Here is a 17,153-nt window from a genome sequence, read left to right as displayed (position 1 = left end):
TATCCCAAATTTTTTCAACTATTTTTAAATCGTGAGAAAATTGCGATTTTAACCAAGGAAACGGGGCGTTAGAGCAGGGGTGAGCTGGGAGTCGCCAGTCAATCGCGTCATATCCGCGTTACCCTCGGTTTCCGCTCGTACTGCGTGGAGTCCTAGACAAATGCGGAAGTTGTAGTTTTAGCGTCTATCAAGCAACAAACGTTAGCTTGTTTCGTGCAGTCATATTGGAACACATTTATTCTTTACCAATTGCAGCTGGTTCTGTTGACAAAGCATGCTTAATTTTATATTTTCCAAATGTAGCATTAGAGTTATGTTTATGTAAGGAAAGTATTACTGCTTTAGATTTGTTTAGTTTATTGACATTGTTTATCACGTCTGGTGTTTATGGCCATGTAAATAAACATAGCATGTGTTATACATAAAGATTAATCAGTATTTTGGCAAATGATGTGGGTATGTTCGAATATACCTTTACAACAATTGTTTAGAACACGTAAAACTGCGCAGCGTTATCACAACAATGAATTCGACATACAGTAATATCTATGATAATCAATTTAGTATTAAACCTTACTTTTCTTGCGGTTACTTTTCAGCAGACTGAGGCTTTAAAACACGTCCTGCCCGCTTAATGAAATAAAAGTGTGATGAGGTTCAAGAGTCAGGAAGGAAGAAGACAGGGGTCGGCATGACTGGGACTCATACTTTATTAAAATAAAGCAAAACAAACAAAAGTCGCGCACAACGCGCATTCACCGTAGCAACCGGGACGGCACAAAACAGTTCAAAAATGAGAGCTCGGATCCACCGGTTTTTTTTCTCTTCAGTCTCTCGTTCCAGCGCGCGGCTTATAAGCGGTCTCTCCACGCCGATCACTGCAATAAGACACAGGTGTTCGTCATTTGCACTTAACCTACTTACTGTTTGCTCGTCTCTTCTCTCTCCCGTTACAGACCGCGCTGAACCACGCCCCCCTAGGTGGTCTTGGTATGCTTCCAAACAAACTCTGGAGCGGTTCGTTTGTGGTGAGAACGTGATCCGACCTCGAACAGAACCAACTGCCAAAGAACTGCGCATTTTTGGACTAAACCAGTTGCTGTAGTCAGCTGCGCTGTGCATTATGGTTTTAGGAGAAATGTTTGTTGACAATTTGCACTGTAAGCATGGCAGCCATAGACCGTATATAAACTGGACACAGCGACCCCATTGGATTCAACAGAGACAACTGAAGTCACTTAGAAGCACTAACTTCCTGATGGTCGAGCGTACTGCGCAGACTCAAACTGAGCTTGACGACGTAGATGTGACGTGAGCAACCCGTCTGTCTTCTAGTAACTGTGCCGAGAGAAATCTGAATCATTCCCTTCCGAATCTTGCAGAGACGGAGAGTGTGAGTAGGAGCTGTCCATGAGCTGGAGCAGGAGAAACTTTTGCTAAGTATTCTGATTAATTACTTTGTCATTTTGCCTCCACGTCCCCCGATTGCCCGCGAGCTTCTCCTCCTGTCCATACGGTAATCTCTCTACTGTGCGACAGAGAGTCGTGTGGTTATGACGCAATCGTTAGCCTACTTCTACAAAAACTGCTTCTACGGGGCCATAACGTAAGATACAAGGTAATGGAGCCTTTTATACATTTTCGTGTTTCTTTAGAAATAAATAATGGACAAATGGAGTCTTTAAACGCCTCAGATGTAAAGTTATTCGGTGTCAAAGTGACGCCAAAATGAATGGGAGTCAATGGGATGCTAACAGCAGGTGATGGTCCGCTAGCCAATGGCGACGCCCGGGGAAACTTCAAAATAATATGAAACCCTGCCCGCCTGATGGCAGCTCGCGGACAGACTTGGAGTTGTGGGGAGGTGCGGAGCCTAAGAGAAATTTGGTCTGATGACCATATTAGGTCCCAACTGTCAAAAACCCACAAGAATAACGAAATCTTCACTTTGTTTAGCAAGCAGCTCAGGGAAAGGGCATTTGATAGGTCTGTGGACAGTGCCGGGTTAAGGCAAAGAAACTTTGCCAGCAGTACATACTAGTGCGGGATGCACTTAATAAATCAGGCAGCTCAGGAAAGGAGAAAGACAAGTTCCCCTGGTACGATGACCTCGACAAAATACTTGGGACAAAACCTGACGTTGATCCGGTCGATGTTGTTGAGTCCCATGATAGTTCAACATTGCCATCGTCAGATTCCATTGATGCTACTGATGCTAGCACAGTGGACCGGGCTACCGCATCTGACACTGAGATTGACGGTGAGTTTATTTAGTTTTTGCACTTGCCAATACCAGCCACTTGTTTCAGAAGTTATGGTGTAACTTTAGGCGTAGATAGTAGTGTACTTTGCCTTGCCAATATGACAGCCAGTTAGGATACTTCACATTAACCAAAAGCAGCTAAATAAACCTGTTGCTTGTTTTCATGTTATATTCTCTTCGTTATACTCCCTCACACACACACTGCATTGTGTATATAGCAACATGCAATGTAATATATTTTTATCTGCATTAAAATGACTTGAGTAACACAGAGAAATTGTGTATTTCAATAAACAGTGGGAGATTCAAGCAGCGTTGCAGATGTCACAAACACCGTTGCTGATGCAGGACTGTCTGTTGATCCAAGCACAAGAAGACATCAGAGGAGGGAGACTGCCCATTCCTGGAGCCAAGGCTCGAAAGAGAAAGAGAAAGTCTTGCCAAGCTGATGATGGAATCGAGGCATGATGGACCACAGAAGGATGCTGAACGAATTGCATAGAGCTGAACAGACTCAGATGGCTCAAGAGGCTTCCAGTTTTGAGAGAATACTTAAAGTGTAAATTGCAGGTTAAATTTTTCACGAAGATAATGCAATGTGTTTATTAAACATAAAGATAAGAACCGCCCACCATTGTTTTTTATACCAAAATGCTGAATATAATATGAAAAGTTGGCACTTTTAACAGTGGTTTTAACCGCTCCCTTCCACTAGATGGGGCGTGACGTCATAAGAGGAACTCACTAGTAGAGTTACCGGCATAGTCATAGTTAGATGCCTTACATAACTACAGAAAAGTTGGTTGTATGTTTTATTTGATAAAAAAATTATGGATAAAATAACTCAACTGTAAACATACTCGTGTGTGCTGACTTCAAGGGGACCGTGATCCTGCCTGAAATGAGAATAAGCTATTCGCAAAACAAACGGGTTCAGGCACCGGGTTCAGGCACGTCAGATCAGCCGTCGCAGGTCGAGCTGTTCACTAATCTCCAAAACGCGTTCACCTCACGGCAGCACATACTCTCCACTGCTGATTCAGTTGGGTGGCATAGCCCACACAAACACAGTGATGGGGACATCGATCTCTCTTTTTCTTTTCTGACAATAAACATCGCTAATTAAATCGTGAGAAATAGCGTGGATTGAGGAAGGGTATTACATGACGTTTGAGGCGTCGATGAGACTAGCGATTGGTGCCTGTGCAGTGTGTGCATCTCTACAGCTCTGATTTGGACTGACACCATGTAAGTAAATAATGTCTTCAGTCGTTGTCCCTCCTTGCTATTCTACATGACGGCAAACTTTTGAAAAGACTGGCTTGTTCCGTTATATTATCCGGGTTAAGTTTGCACCAGGCTAGCCTAGACTAGCTCTAACGTAGCTACTCACCAGGACACCTGGCCAACCCTCCACTCATTCTCCTCACACCAAGCATTAATAACTCTTTGAGTGCCATGGGTCCCCTCTCTCACGCCTGACCGGTTAAAAATTGTAGGGCTGTGGTCCATAAAGAATTTGATGGTTTCCCACATCCTCAGTCGTTCTCCAAATAGCCATAATACAGTAGGAATCTAGCAGAGTATGGGTTGCGAGTTCCTCTTATGACGTCATCACCAGTTACTGAAAAAACACGCTACCTTTGAAGAAACCCCAATAAATGTTATTTTAACGCATTTTAAGACAGAAATAATTAAATATATACATATAGAGCACTTTAATTTACACATTTATTGGCTGTGGTGGTTAACCTGCAACTTACACTTTAAGGCTCAACAGGAGGCTGAGGAGAGAAGATTCCTGATGATGCAGGCACAGCAACAGGCCACTATCCAGATGTTTCTGCAACTAATGGGCACTCTTGCAAGTGCGTTGAATCCTGTTAAGCCTCAAACTCATTCCTCAACAATGCCAGCCTGGACCATGACACCTCCACCAACATCAATCCCTAGTCCTTGGTCCTTGTCCCAGCCATTTCATCCAAACCAGCTGCCTGTGATTCATCCACATCAGCACCGGCAATCAGAGTCTCCATCCACTCAAGATGAACATCCTAGCACTTCATCCATTATACATGACATTAATAGCACACACTACTACCACATGTAGTTTTTCCCCCCCTCTGTGCCAGAATACATTGGGTGTTTCAACCAGGTCCAGTACCCTGCCATGCACATCAGTCTGAGTGCTTAGTGCTTGTGCTCTACAGGGGCTCGATCGAGCTGCGCCAACTTCCACACGGCGGGGGTTTATATGTTCCCCAAACGTAATGTCAAGGGACCGACTCGATAAGAGAACGTCTCTGGTTACTCACGTAACCGTAGTTCCCTGAGAGGAGGGAACGAGACATTACATAGACTGCTGTGTGAATAAGCCTTCAGCCTCAATAGCTCTCGTTCAGTCGAAAGATTCTGAGGTTTTTTGGCCATTGGCTATTTGCAAGCAAAAGAGTTATTCAAATCAGAATTCAGCTTTCGAGGAAAATGGATTTCCCCATACGTAATGTCTAGTTCTCTCCTCTCAGGGAACTACGGTTACGTGAGTAACCAGAGACGTTTTAACCACACATTACAGGTCATTTTCGGACACGTTTCAGATTGGACTTCACTGACAGAGAATTAAGACAGAACTCGCATCATGTTTATTTTTCTTTATTTGGTGAAAAGCACAACAATTTGTTTTTATTGTGAGTATACACACAAAAAAACACTTAACAATCAACAGAGCATTTTGAGTCTCTTTTGCAATAAGAAAAAAAGCGAGCTGATCACGCCGTTGTGATCGCAGACCCGCTGAGAATTATTATTATTGTTATTATTGTACAGAAGGACTGGGATGAGGTGTGTGTGTGTGATTTAGTCTGTAAACCTATTTTCTGATTCACACTCCGGAGCAGAAGGTGGCGGTAATGGATGCCAAGCGCCGTAAAATAGCAACAAGTCGAAGAAGAAGAAGTTCCTCATGAGAGGTTTTGTTTTGCCCTGGTGAACATCTCTGAGTTTCTGTCTGTGTTTTTGTCTTCCCGTGGATTACTCTTGGACTGTTTATTCTCTTCGTGATTCTTTGCTGCCTGCCCTGGACTGTTTTCTATTGTGGACTGATTTATGTAAGTTTGCTGCCTGACCTTATGCCTGTTTTCGCATTACGAGTTGCTTTGTCTCTACTGTTGTGTTTGCTGGTGATTGACCCTGATTGTACGACCAAGATCACAATAAAGCTGCAAATGGATCCTCACTTTGCTGAAGCCTCGTTACAATTAAGTGAAGTATTTAGTTTATATTATGGAAGTGCCATAAACCGGAATAAGGTTATGCATGAGTTTTTCTGTCAACAGTTTGATGTGTTTTTGGACTTTTATTAACGCGCGTTTAATAAAGAATCTCCACATATAATTTTGGTGGATTGAGTCTGTGGAAATGTCGTTTAAATGGGTTTAACTTTCATTTTGATGTTAATGTATGTTTATAGCCATATGTGTGACCTGTGTATTAGATGAATTGCAGTTACTGTTAGGGAGGACGGTAATTAACATGTCTTTTCTCATGCATCCTTCAGCTGAAAGACAGTGAATCTGAAGACGTGTGTGTGTTGATTGTCTGTCCTCTGTTAATAAACTGCAGATGTGGTTCATTTGTGTTGCTGGGTGAAATCTGCTATATATTTACAAGACATTTTTGACAACATTCACTGGTGTGTAATTTTTAATTGTATTGTATTAAAGTTCAAAGACAAAACATTTAGCCTATTATCTGAATAACCAGATTCTCTTGTTTAATTCTATAGTTAACTTTTACACAACATAATTTTCAACGTTAAAAATAATGATGGCTGATTTTTATTTTTTATATTTTTTTTTTTATTAGTTAAAATGCTTTATAGGCTATATTATTAGATGCCAATCATAAGAGCTGTGAAATATTAGCAAATAATCTAGGAATATAAATGCACTTATATCATAATCTTGTACAGCAGTTGTCGTTCACATTTTGACCATTAACAAGAGGATTACAAAACTAACCTTTGGTACATCAAACATATAGCCTAGTATTTTTATAAACAGATCTCACATGTTTTCTGTTATTAAATCAGGGTTCACTTGAAAATTCACATTTATCCTCCTTGAACTCATTCTAACAACTTAATGTTTTAATATGTTTCAGACCAGATGGAGGTGAAAGAGCAAAGACAAGAACTGAAGTTAAAGGTGATGATGCTGTAGTTTGTTTCAGTCTGTTGACACCAATAAAATTAGCTTAATGTGCCAATTTACAAAAGATCTCAGACATCACCATAATGAATGAGCTGAAAACAGGGAACTTTTGGAGACAAAGAGGTTTTTCAGCAGCAGTTTAACATGATGACTCTGTACTTTTTAAATGCAGATTGGATAAAATCACAGTGATCACAGTTCACACCTGCAGTGAAGCCCCTCCCACAACAATTCACCAATAAATACTGGGAATATTCCCATCATCCTACAAGAGAAGGACAAACTCCAGGAGTAGCAGCTGAAATCTGTGTGACTGTTAAAGATGGAGTTTATTAAAGAGGAGATTGAAGACATGAGTGATCCAGAACCATCCAGAATAAAACATGAAGATACTGAGGAACAAATAGGTTGGTGTCCATTCTTGATTCTTCATTGTTGACTGCTTTGGTAGATGTGAATTAATAAGCAGTATATGGATGAAATGATAGAGAAATACATCCAAATGATCATAACCTTGTATATAGCAGTTGTCAAGCATATTTTTACTATATTAACAAGTGAACGACAGAACAAAAAGTGAAAGATCTGATCTAGGGCTGCACGATAATGGTTAAACTGATAATCACGATTATTTTGCTCAAAATTATAATCATGATAATTAATCACGATTATTCTCATTTGAGAAACTACAGAGAAAGAAAAGAGATGGTTAACGGTTTATATATATAATATAAAAACAGGGTTTGAAATTAACTTTCACCCACTGGCCATTTTGGTTACAAAATGTAAGTTAAAGTTTAAGTTAATGTTACCGGCCATTCAGAACTTCTACTTGAGGAGATTCCCCTCTTCCATGTAAAGCGCTTTGAGTGTCGAGAAAATCGAGATGGATCAATACAGTACAAAGAACATGTAAGATGTTGTAAAATATCAATGTCTTTTCTGTTAACCAAATGCTTTTTAATCTACACTATCGCTTCAATGCAAGAGAACAAGCGCACCGCTATTTGTTGTGTAGTGACGTGTGTGTTCAAGTAAGCCAGAAATGCACAGATTCTGTGCAATACACTGTATTTAATAGATCATGATGACTCATGAGTACCGGTAGTTGCGCAAAATCCGCGCAGATTTGGCTTACACAAATTTCCCCAGCAAAGTGAGTAAACATAATAACATGCCAAATTGGCCAGTAATTTGACAGCGTTACCCGCCAAAGTTCATTTTTAGCCGCATTTGGCGGGTTGGCGGGTGTTAATTTCAAACCATCAGACTTCATTTAACCAACTATGACAACTTCCTCAGACAGCAAGTCAATACAAATGGCATGATTTTAAAAGCGACACAGTTCGGTTGCAAATGAGACAAAGTACAGATCCAGATCGCTCAGCAAATTCGTACTGCAAAGAAAAATAGTCTGCTTGTTGATACACACTGAAAACGGTCAGTGGCTGTCGTTTTCAACTGATTCACATCATGAAAACTGTTTAAAAAAAAACTTAAAAAAATAGAAAAGCGAAACTCATTTAGAATCAGATTTAATCACACAAACAGCACAAGTGGCTTGTGAAGAAACACTGGCTGTGTAACAATTTCATGCAAACAGAATATCGCTGTGGAGATCAGTGCTTTTTCCGCAGTGTAGAGCGAGGTTGCCAGATTGCACCGATTAAGTAAAACACTGGGCATAAAATGTAAGAAAAAAGCTCTGTTTGGGTGATTTGGGAGATTTTTATCTATTTTGATCTGGCAACCACAAACATCAATGCTAGTGGAGACTTGTTAACAATGTAAGATAATGCAAATGTCTAATAAAAAAAAAGCGTTCCCTTATGAGAACGGTTCTCTCATACTGCATTGCAAACGCTATGGGAAAACTCCTTTTCTCGAGAATATTGAAGCCTTTATTTTTAAACGCATTGCAGCTGCACAGCGAGAGCATCATAGCTCGTCTGAGCGAGCTGATTGGCTGTGCTGCGGCAACTGCACGAACCTATGGCGAGTCAGCAGAGGTGTGCGGTTCAATCGGAGCGCTTGGCGCCTTGCCAGCCTCGAGCGCACCAAAATAGGCGTGGCTGAAGGGTATAAATTCAGAGAAAACTCTGCATATGACAGATTTAATCTCCTTTAGCTCGAGCTCTGAGACTCACCCCGTTCGCTGACTTCTCTGGATAAAAAGCCTTCTCGTCGTTGAACAGCCCTTCAGTGGAACAGTTTCAGCGCCTGGCATTTCCTCGCCCAGCTGATCGTGTTTCCCTGTGGCATCCGACGAATATATCCTTTAAACGCATTAGTGTGTTCGCCGTTGTGTCACACTTTTTCCAAAAGAGCAAATTTGAGGCGTTGTTGCAAATGCCTCGAATCGGCGGAGACCGTCACATCCTCTGCGCTTCCTGTCTGGACCGTTACCACGCGGAAGCTGCACTCGCTAGGGCGGCTGCCCTGAGTGTAACTAGATGGATCTCCACACCCTGTGGGCTCGACCAGCTGATTTCGCCAAGTACGACCCCGCTTCCTGCTCTCTCTCCCTTTGCTTGAGCCGCGCAAACTGCACCACACGCAAAGGATGCCAGAGTGGATGGATACGAGCAATGTTCAACGCCCACGGCTAGCTCTCTTTACGTCAAGAAAGATACCACGCCCTCGCGTCACGCAAAGCCCTCTTGAGCTCTCTGCATGACCTAGAACGGACACTGAGTGAGTTTTCAAATCTGCGTCACTCACCGGCGAAAGGAGGAAAGAGAGTGTTTTAGTCCCGTCGAGGCCGGACCAACCTCCATTTCTCACATATTTCCCAGTCCCCTCTTTAGCTCGGGTGGCTGGAAATGCCAATATTGCAGCAAACGAGCCTGTTATAAAGCATGCACACCTGCAAACAAACACCGACACAAAACATGACACTCTCTTCTATGCTCACTCTAACTGTAAGCTTATGTAATTTCCCCCTGTGGCTCAGTGGTGAAATCTGAAGCTTTCGCGCCAGAGACCCGGAGTCCAGAGTTCGAATCCCAGCTCTGGCGGCAGGTGAAAATTATGCTGCTCTCTTCTCTGAGCTCGTGGCCAGCTTTCTTACATACAGAAAGCGAATCCACCCCTCACGCCCTCCCGTTCACTTGGCGGGGCTCGAGTATTTATGAGCCCACTCCGGCCCCGTCCCGCGTCACTCACATTTTACAGAGACAGACTTATTCTCCTGTGTTTATTTACACCCCTTCTGTGGCTCGGCTGTGCTGAATCTTTTCACAAAAGTGAACGAGCTCGTCCCGCCCCCGCGTGACTCATTCTCTTTGGCAGCATCCGAAGACGGGGTTGGTCGGCCTCAACTTGACCCCGCCCCCCTTGAAATCCCAGCAATATACGCTACATTCCCCAGTCCCCTTTTCTCAGGTGGCTGGAAATGTTGATGTTGTAGTCAATGGGCCTGTTACAAAACACGCTCGCCTGCAAACAGATGCTGGTTTTACGGTGATGCAGATAAAGCACAAAAGGAAGCTCTTTTCTGTCCGTCTCATATGTAGGTTACGTGCCCACTAAAAAGTGTGCACCCCTATGTACAAGCACTGTTCCCACAGTTTCAATCTTCCCCTGGCTCAGGCTGGAAGTTTAATAAATGTAGCGCGTGTGCCTACTGTGATGTATGCACCCCTACACACAAACACTGTTTCCACAGTCTCAACTTTTCCCCAGCTCACACTGGAAGTTTAATAACGTAGCGCGTGTGCCTACTGTGATGTATGCACCCCTACACACAGACACTGTTTCCACAGTCTCAACTTTTGCCCAGCTCACACTGGAAGTTTAATAACGTAGGCCGTGTGCCTACTGTGATGTATGCACCCCTACACACAACCACTGTTTCCACAGTCTTAAACTTTCCCCTAGCTCACGCTGGAAGTTTAATAACATAGGCCGTGTGCCTACTGTGATGTATGCACCCCTACACTCAAACACTGTTTCAACAGTCTCACAAGACGGCCGGGTCCCTAAAACGTGGATGTGGCTCTTTCCCCTCTGAGACAGCGGGGAATGCGCATTCTGAATTACCTCGACGACTGGCTCATACTGACTCAGTCAGAAGCGGACTCTCTAACTCACAAAGCCTGGCTCCTCGGCCATCTTGAACGCCTTGGGCTCAGAGTGAACTTTGCCAAGAGTATGCTATCCCCCAGCCAACGGATCACGTTCCTGGGAACAGTTCTCGACTCGTCTCGTACATATGAGAGCATGCCCCTCACCAGACCGGGCTCTCTCAATCCAGCGTCTCGCTGCCTCGTTCAAAGTGGGCTTTTTCGCGCCCCTCAGAACGTTACAAAGGGCTCTGGGCCTTATGGCCTCTGCATCGTCAGTACTCCATCTAGGCATACTGTGTATGCGCCCTCTTCAGCTGTGGCTGAAGCCACAGGTTCCGGCTCATGCGTGGAGTTCGGGCCACCTACACATCAGGGTAAACCAGCGCTGTATCAAAGCCCTGGCCCCCTGGAAGCACGCCAGCTGGTACCAGCAGGGTGTGAGCATGGGTCTTGGGGAATGCGCATTCTGAACTACCTCAACGACTGGCTCATACTGACTCAGTTGGAGGCGGAGTCCCATACTCACAAAGCCTGGCTCCTCAGCCATTTAGACCGCCTTGAGCTCAGGGTAAACTTTTCCAAGAGTATGCTGGCCCCAGCCAACGAATCACGTTCCTGGGAACAGTTCTCGACTCCGTTCATATGAGAGCATGGCCCACGCCGGACTGAGCTCTCTCAATCCAGCGGCTCGCTGTGTCGTTCAAAGTGGGATCCCTCATGCCCCTCAGAACGTTTCAAAGGGTTCTGGCCCTTTTAGCCTCTGCATCGTCAGTACTCCAACTAGGCCTACTGCGTATGCGCCCCCTTCAGCTGTGGCTAAAGCCTCAAGTTCCAGCCCATGCGTGGCGCTCGGGCCTCTTACGCATCAGGGTAAACCAGCGCTGTACCAAAGCCCTGGCCCCCTGGAAAGACACCAGCTGGTATCAGCAGGGTGTGATCATGGGTATGGTTTCGGAAAGGAAGGTTCTCAACAGACGCTTCCAACCTTGATTGGGGAACCCTGTACGAGGGCAGGCCTGCCTCCGGCCTCTGGTCGAGCTCGGAGTATCGCCTACACATGAACTGCCTTGAACTGAGAGCAGTTTTTCTAGCCCTAAAAACCTTCCTCCCACATCTGGCAGGACACCACGTCTTGGTCCGAACAGACAACATGGCGGTGGTGTCCTACATAAATCGCCAGGGCGGTCTCAGGTCTCGCAACCTGTTCACCTTGGTCAAACAGATCCTGTTATGGGCTTAGCTAACCTGCGCTCACTGAGGGCAGCTCACGTGCCGGGCACAATGAACATAGGGGTAGACATGCTATCTCGGGGCTACGTTCCCCCAGAGGAATAGTCTCTCCACCCCTAGATGGTTCTCTTGTTGTGGGAAGTCTTCGGCGAGGCAGAGGTCGACCTCTTCGCCTCAGAAGACAACTCTCACTGCCCAATCTTCTTTTCAAAGAGCAGGGAAGTGCTGGCCCACGAATGGCCCAGCCATCCCTCCGGTCTCGATGCTCCCTCAGGTCATCGAACGGATCAGGAGCACCAAGTACAGTCCTCCTTGTAGCCCCCTCTGGTGAACCCAGATTTGGTTCCCAGAGCTGATGCAGCTGTCTACCACAGCTCCGTAGCCGATCCCGCTGAGGAGTGACCTCCTCACGCAGGCGAACAGGACAATCTGGCACCCCTGTCCCGACTTGTGGGCCCTCCATGCATGGCCCCTCAACGGGTACCCCAGGACCTCCCAGAAGGTGTCCTAAATACCATAATGGAGGCTAGAGCTCCGTCCACTAGGCGCCTCTACCACCTCAAATGGTCAGTGTTCTCCAGCTGGTGTCTAGGTCTGTACCTCAACCCGTACAACTGTGAAGTACCGATGGTACATTTCTTCAAGAGCTGTTGGACGCGGGGCGCTCCCCCTCCACACTCAAAGTGTATGCTCCCCCTCCACACTCTTTCACTTACCGGTGGCTGGCTCCTCTTTGGGAAAAAGCGACCTGATTGTTCGCTTCCTTAAAGGAGCCAGGAGACTTTACCCGCCTCGGCCACCTTTGGTGCCGGCCTGGGACCTATCCCGGGGTCTTAAGGGACCTCCCTTTGAGCCACTCATGTCGGCTGATCTGAAATCCCTCTCTCTTAAAACCGCTCTGCTGTTAGCACTAGCGTCAGTTAAAAGAGTTAGGGGCTGGCAAGCACTCTCCACGAGCGCTTCCTGTCTTGAGTTCAGGCCCAATGACTCCAAAGTCGCCCTTAAACCAAGACACGTATATGAACCAAAGGTGCTCTCAACTCCGTTCAGAGCCCAGGTTATTTCCCTATAGGCTCTTCCCGTATCGGAAGAAGATAGTGACGCTCACGCTCTGCCCCTTCAGAGCCCTGAGAATATATCTGGAGTGTTCTACCTCTTTCAGACAGTCAGAACAGCTTTTTATCTGTTTCAGGGGCCGCACCAAAGGGCTACTGGTCACGAAACTCACACTGTCGAGATGGATAGTGGATCCAGTGGAGTCCCCATTGAAGACATTTGTGCGGCGGCCGGCTGGTCCTCTCCGTCCACATTTGCAAGATCCTGTAACCTAGAGGTTCCCGCCTTGCAGGCACGAGTTCTCTCCATCTAGTGCCCTGGCTCTTCTGACCCAGACCTATGTATGACCTAGGCCCCCCTGCAGTGGCCTCTGCACTCTCTATGTGTAGTATATTCTAGGGCCCTGGATCTTTCGACCCAGACCTATGTATGACTTAGCCCCCCTCCCCCCTTGCAGTGGCCTCTGAACTCTCTATGTGTGGTATATATCATTCTAAGGCCTGGCACTCTGGTCTATGATGATTTAGACTACTGTTATAGTCCCGGGGCTCCCCAGACACCTTCAGAGTAGCCACCGGTGAATAGCACAGCGTTTTAAAATGGGTTCCCATAGTGTTTTCAACGCAGTACGAGAGAACCGTTCTCGTAAGGGAACGTACTTGGTTACTTGCGTAACCTCGGTTCCCTTAGAGATAAGTGCAGTTGCCACAGCACAGCCAATCAGCTCGCTCAGACGAGCTATGATGCTCTCGCTGTGCAGCTGCAATGCGTTTTAAAATAAAGGCTTCAATATTCTCGAGAAAACGAGTTTTCCCATAGAGTTTGCAACGCAGTATCTCTAAGGGAACCGAGGTTACGTAAGTAACCAAGTACGTTTTCAGGATAAAAAACGAGTGGGCAAATATCGCGTCAATTTTTTAAAATTAATCGCAAAAGGCAGATATCGTTATTGCGATTAAAATACGATTAATCGTGCAGCCCTAGATCTCTGTTGCTTTCTGCTATTAAATAAGGGTTAATTGAACTGATTCTAACTGTATTTCTGTGTATTTTAGACCAGGTGAGAGTGAAAGAGCAAAGACAAGAACTGAATGAAGTGGAGGAGGAACATCATAACTTTACTATTCAAAGAGCAAAAGCCAAAAAGACGCACACCTGCACTCAGTGTGGAAAGAGTTTCTCACATAAAAGAGACCTTAAGACACACATGAGAATTCACACTGGAGAGAAACCGTATACATGCACTCAGTGTGGAAAGAGTTTTTCTCGTTCATCAACTCTCAGTGTTCATCTGCACATTCACTCTGGAGAAAAACCATTCAACTGTGATCAGTGTGGTAAAGATTTTTATACGTCATCAAATCTAAAACAACACCTGAAACTTCATTCAAATGAGAGGCCTTATGTGTGTTCTCTCTGTGGAAAGAGTTTTACACTTCTTGACAGTTTTAAACGGCACCAGAAAACACACAATGAAGTGAGAGATCATGTGTGTTGTGACTGTGGGAAGAGTTATACTACATCTAGTCAACTGAAACAGCACCAAAGAATTCATACCGGAGAAAAACCTTACAAGTGCTCATATTGTGACAAGAGTTTCACTCTGTCTGGAAACCTGAAATCACACGAGCGAGTTCATACTGGGGAGAAGCCGTACGACTGTACTCAGTGTGAGAAGAGTTTCACCCAATCACATAATCTAGTGAATCATATTAGAAAGCATTGTTCTGTGTCACAGTAAGCAAATGTTTTGTTAGATTCACATAGAGTAAATGTGTAGTTAGTTAACTAATAAACTAGTGTTTCTGTGAAATGCCACAAGATACTTAAAGTCCGCGTGAACCGGAAGTTGCAAACCACTTTTCTCCAGTGTTGTGACGCATTTCCCAGTGAAAAGGAATATTGAACAGAGGGCAGTGTTTTACTCTAGCGCTCCTCCTCTCCATCTCTGCTCACAATAGACTAACGGTTTGAGGGGACTGGTTAAGCGTTTCCCAACCCAAGCCGTTATACCTACATCATCAGAGAAGGAACGCCATTCCAGACCGGAAGTAACTTTTCAGACTTTGATTAAAGATTACGACGGCAAACAATTTTTTTCTGAGTATTAGCTTGCACGGATTAATTTTTCACCACAAAACTAGTAGTATGTGCTAACAAAGTATATAGGGTCAATTTTTATTTCAGTTGGACTTTAAGGCACAACAGGAGACTGAGTGAGAATGTTTATGATGAGAACTTGTAGGCTTTACAGATGCTCACAGAAAACAATTTTAAAGAGAGAAAGGGCACAACATTACCTGATGGATTGTTGGTAGTTTTTTTGGATGATGTCACTATTTAGCAACATTAAAGGGATAGTTCACTTTGAAATTAAATTTTGGTATGTTTTAGCTTACCTCAAGGGCATCCAAGCTGTAGGTGTCTTTTTTTCCGCAGTAGTTTCAATTTTGATATTTTTAGGTCAAACCGTTCTTGTCTGTCAGTCATATAATGCAGGTCTATGGTCACTGTCGTAAAGAGCATGCACAGAGTCCAAATTAAAACAATTCCCCGTCGTCCAAATTAAACAATTCCCCATCGTAAGTACACATTGATGGCCTAAGACACGAAACGAGCGGTTTGTGTGAGAAAACGAACAGTATTTATATCGTTTTTACCTCTTATACACAGCCACGTCCAAGTGATCTGATCTGACGTGTACGCAGACTGGTGCATAGATATATACACTAGATGTCGCCTTGTCTACGGCAGTTCATTGGAACGAATGTCTTTAAGGCGACATCAATCAAAAATTAAGGGGGGAACAATTCAACCGTCTCCATTGACTTTGCATTGCGAGAGGCTGCCTCCTTGCCATATCTTGCTTCTAACAGAAGACAGAAAAATGCCTAAAAGCTGCTGCATGACAAGGTGTACAGCAAACAAGCTAAAAAACCCAGAAATACGTTTTTATTAGCTCTCGATCCCAAAAAACGAGTGCTTAGGACATAAAAGTGGATACAGGCAGTTGAGACAGAGCGTCACGTGTCTCATTACTCTGAGAACTAACGTACGCCCGCTGGAGGAGACCGTAATCGGCTACACAGGATAGTTTATCTTACAGAAATATAATATATAAAACTGACATTTGGATATTTGACTCACCAGTGACCAAATGTTTAACTTACTGCACTCGTAGTGTATTTTTAGTGCATAGGCTACTGAGTGTCAGGATCCCTACAATTTACCCATTCGTTCCAGCCTGTATCCACTTTTATGTCCTCAAACGCTCGTTTTTTGGGGTCGACAGCTTATGAAAACTTATTTCTGGGTTTCTTGTTTGCTGTACACCTTGTCACATAGCAGCTTTTAGGCATAATTCTGTCTTTTGTTAGAAGCAAGAAATGACAAGGAGGCAGCCTCTCACAATGCAACGTCAATGGAGACGGTTGGATTGTTTTCCCCCTTGGTGGGCGTGGTCTTCAGATTATGACGCGTTGCGCTCTGTCTCTATGGAAATGCGTTCAAGACACATCTGGCCAACGAGTGATGTGGATGCTGTCATGTGACTGCATTTTGGTTCGTTTTATCAACTCATGAACTGATTCGCTAAGAGCGATCAGTGTGGTGTGAAAAGGAACCAAAACACCTGAAAAATGCTACAAAGTATCATTTTTCACCATTGGTCCGGACCAAATGAAACGAACTGCAGATGTGAGAGTACCCTTAGAGCTCAAACATGACAATCTGGGGCTCAGGTCAGGATGCAGACAGACTGGCTAAACGTCATAGAAGTCAGATCCCAGCAAGCAATTTTGTGTTTAAAAGACGTCTAATAGCCGTTCAAACACAGGCCAGACGTCTAGGCTAAAACCAGGCGAAATTTGGGCTGTCAGTGAAAAATTAATAGACATCTAACCATTGCCCAAGAATAGACTATAGTCATCAACGCATAGAACATGTCAAAGAAATTAAACAAACACCTTGTAATCACTGTTGACTTTGGCAAAAACAACATGTAACCAAACTCAAGGTTTTTTTTGGCTAGAAGTGGCTCCCAAATTCATTTAAGGGTAACATTTGTATTGATGTTCAACAAATAAAAAACATGTATAATTCAGATAAACAAATGATAAAGCTTAAGTTGCTGAATATTCAGTCCCTTTCTTCAAAAGCACTTATTGTAAATGATATGATTAGAGATCATAATCTAGATGTGCTGTGTTTGACAGAAGCCTGACTAAAACCAGACAATTACATTATTGAACGAGTCATCTCCAACAGCGGCATACATTTTATTTTTGTAACACAAAAGATTTTATGTGATTTTTTTTTTTTTTTTTT

General features: G+C 44.2%; 1 long non-coding RNA gene across 1 annotated transcript; it reads left to right on the top strand.

Annotated features, from left to right (window-relative positions):
- The first annotated feature begins 4,681 nt into the window (after nt 1-4,681).
- Nucleotides 4,682-17,150, top strand: LOC311090776. The gene is made up of 4 exons (XR_014607945.1): nt 4,682-5,370; nt 6,425-6,468; nt 6,647-6,881; nt 13,883-17,150. It is a non-coding gene; the product is annotated as an uncharacterized lncRNA (long non-coding RNA).
- Nucleotides 17,151-17,153: the final 3 nt, after the last annotated feature.

This window comes from Abramis brama (genome assembly GCF_963993115.1).
Source record: "Abramis brama genome assembly, chromosome: 10".
NCBI lineage: Eukaryota > Metazoa > Chordata > Actinopteri > Cypriniformes > Leuciscidae > Abramis > Abramis brama.
This window is presented reverse-complemented; position numbering and strand designations above follow the sequence as displayed.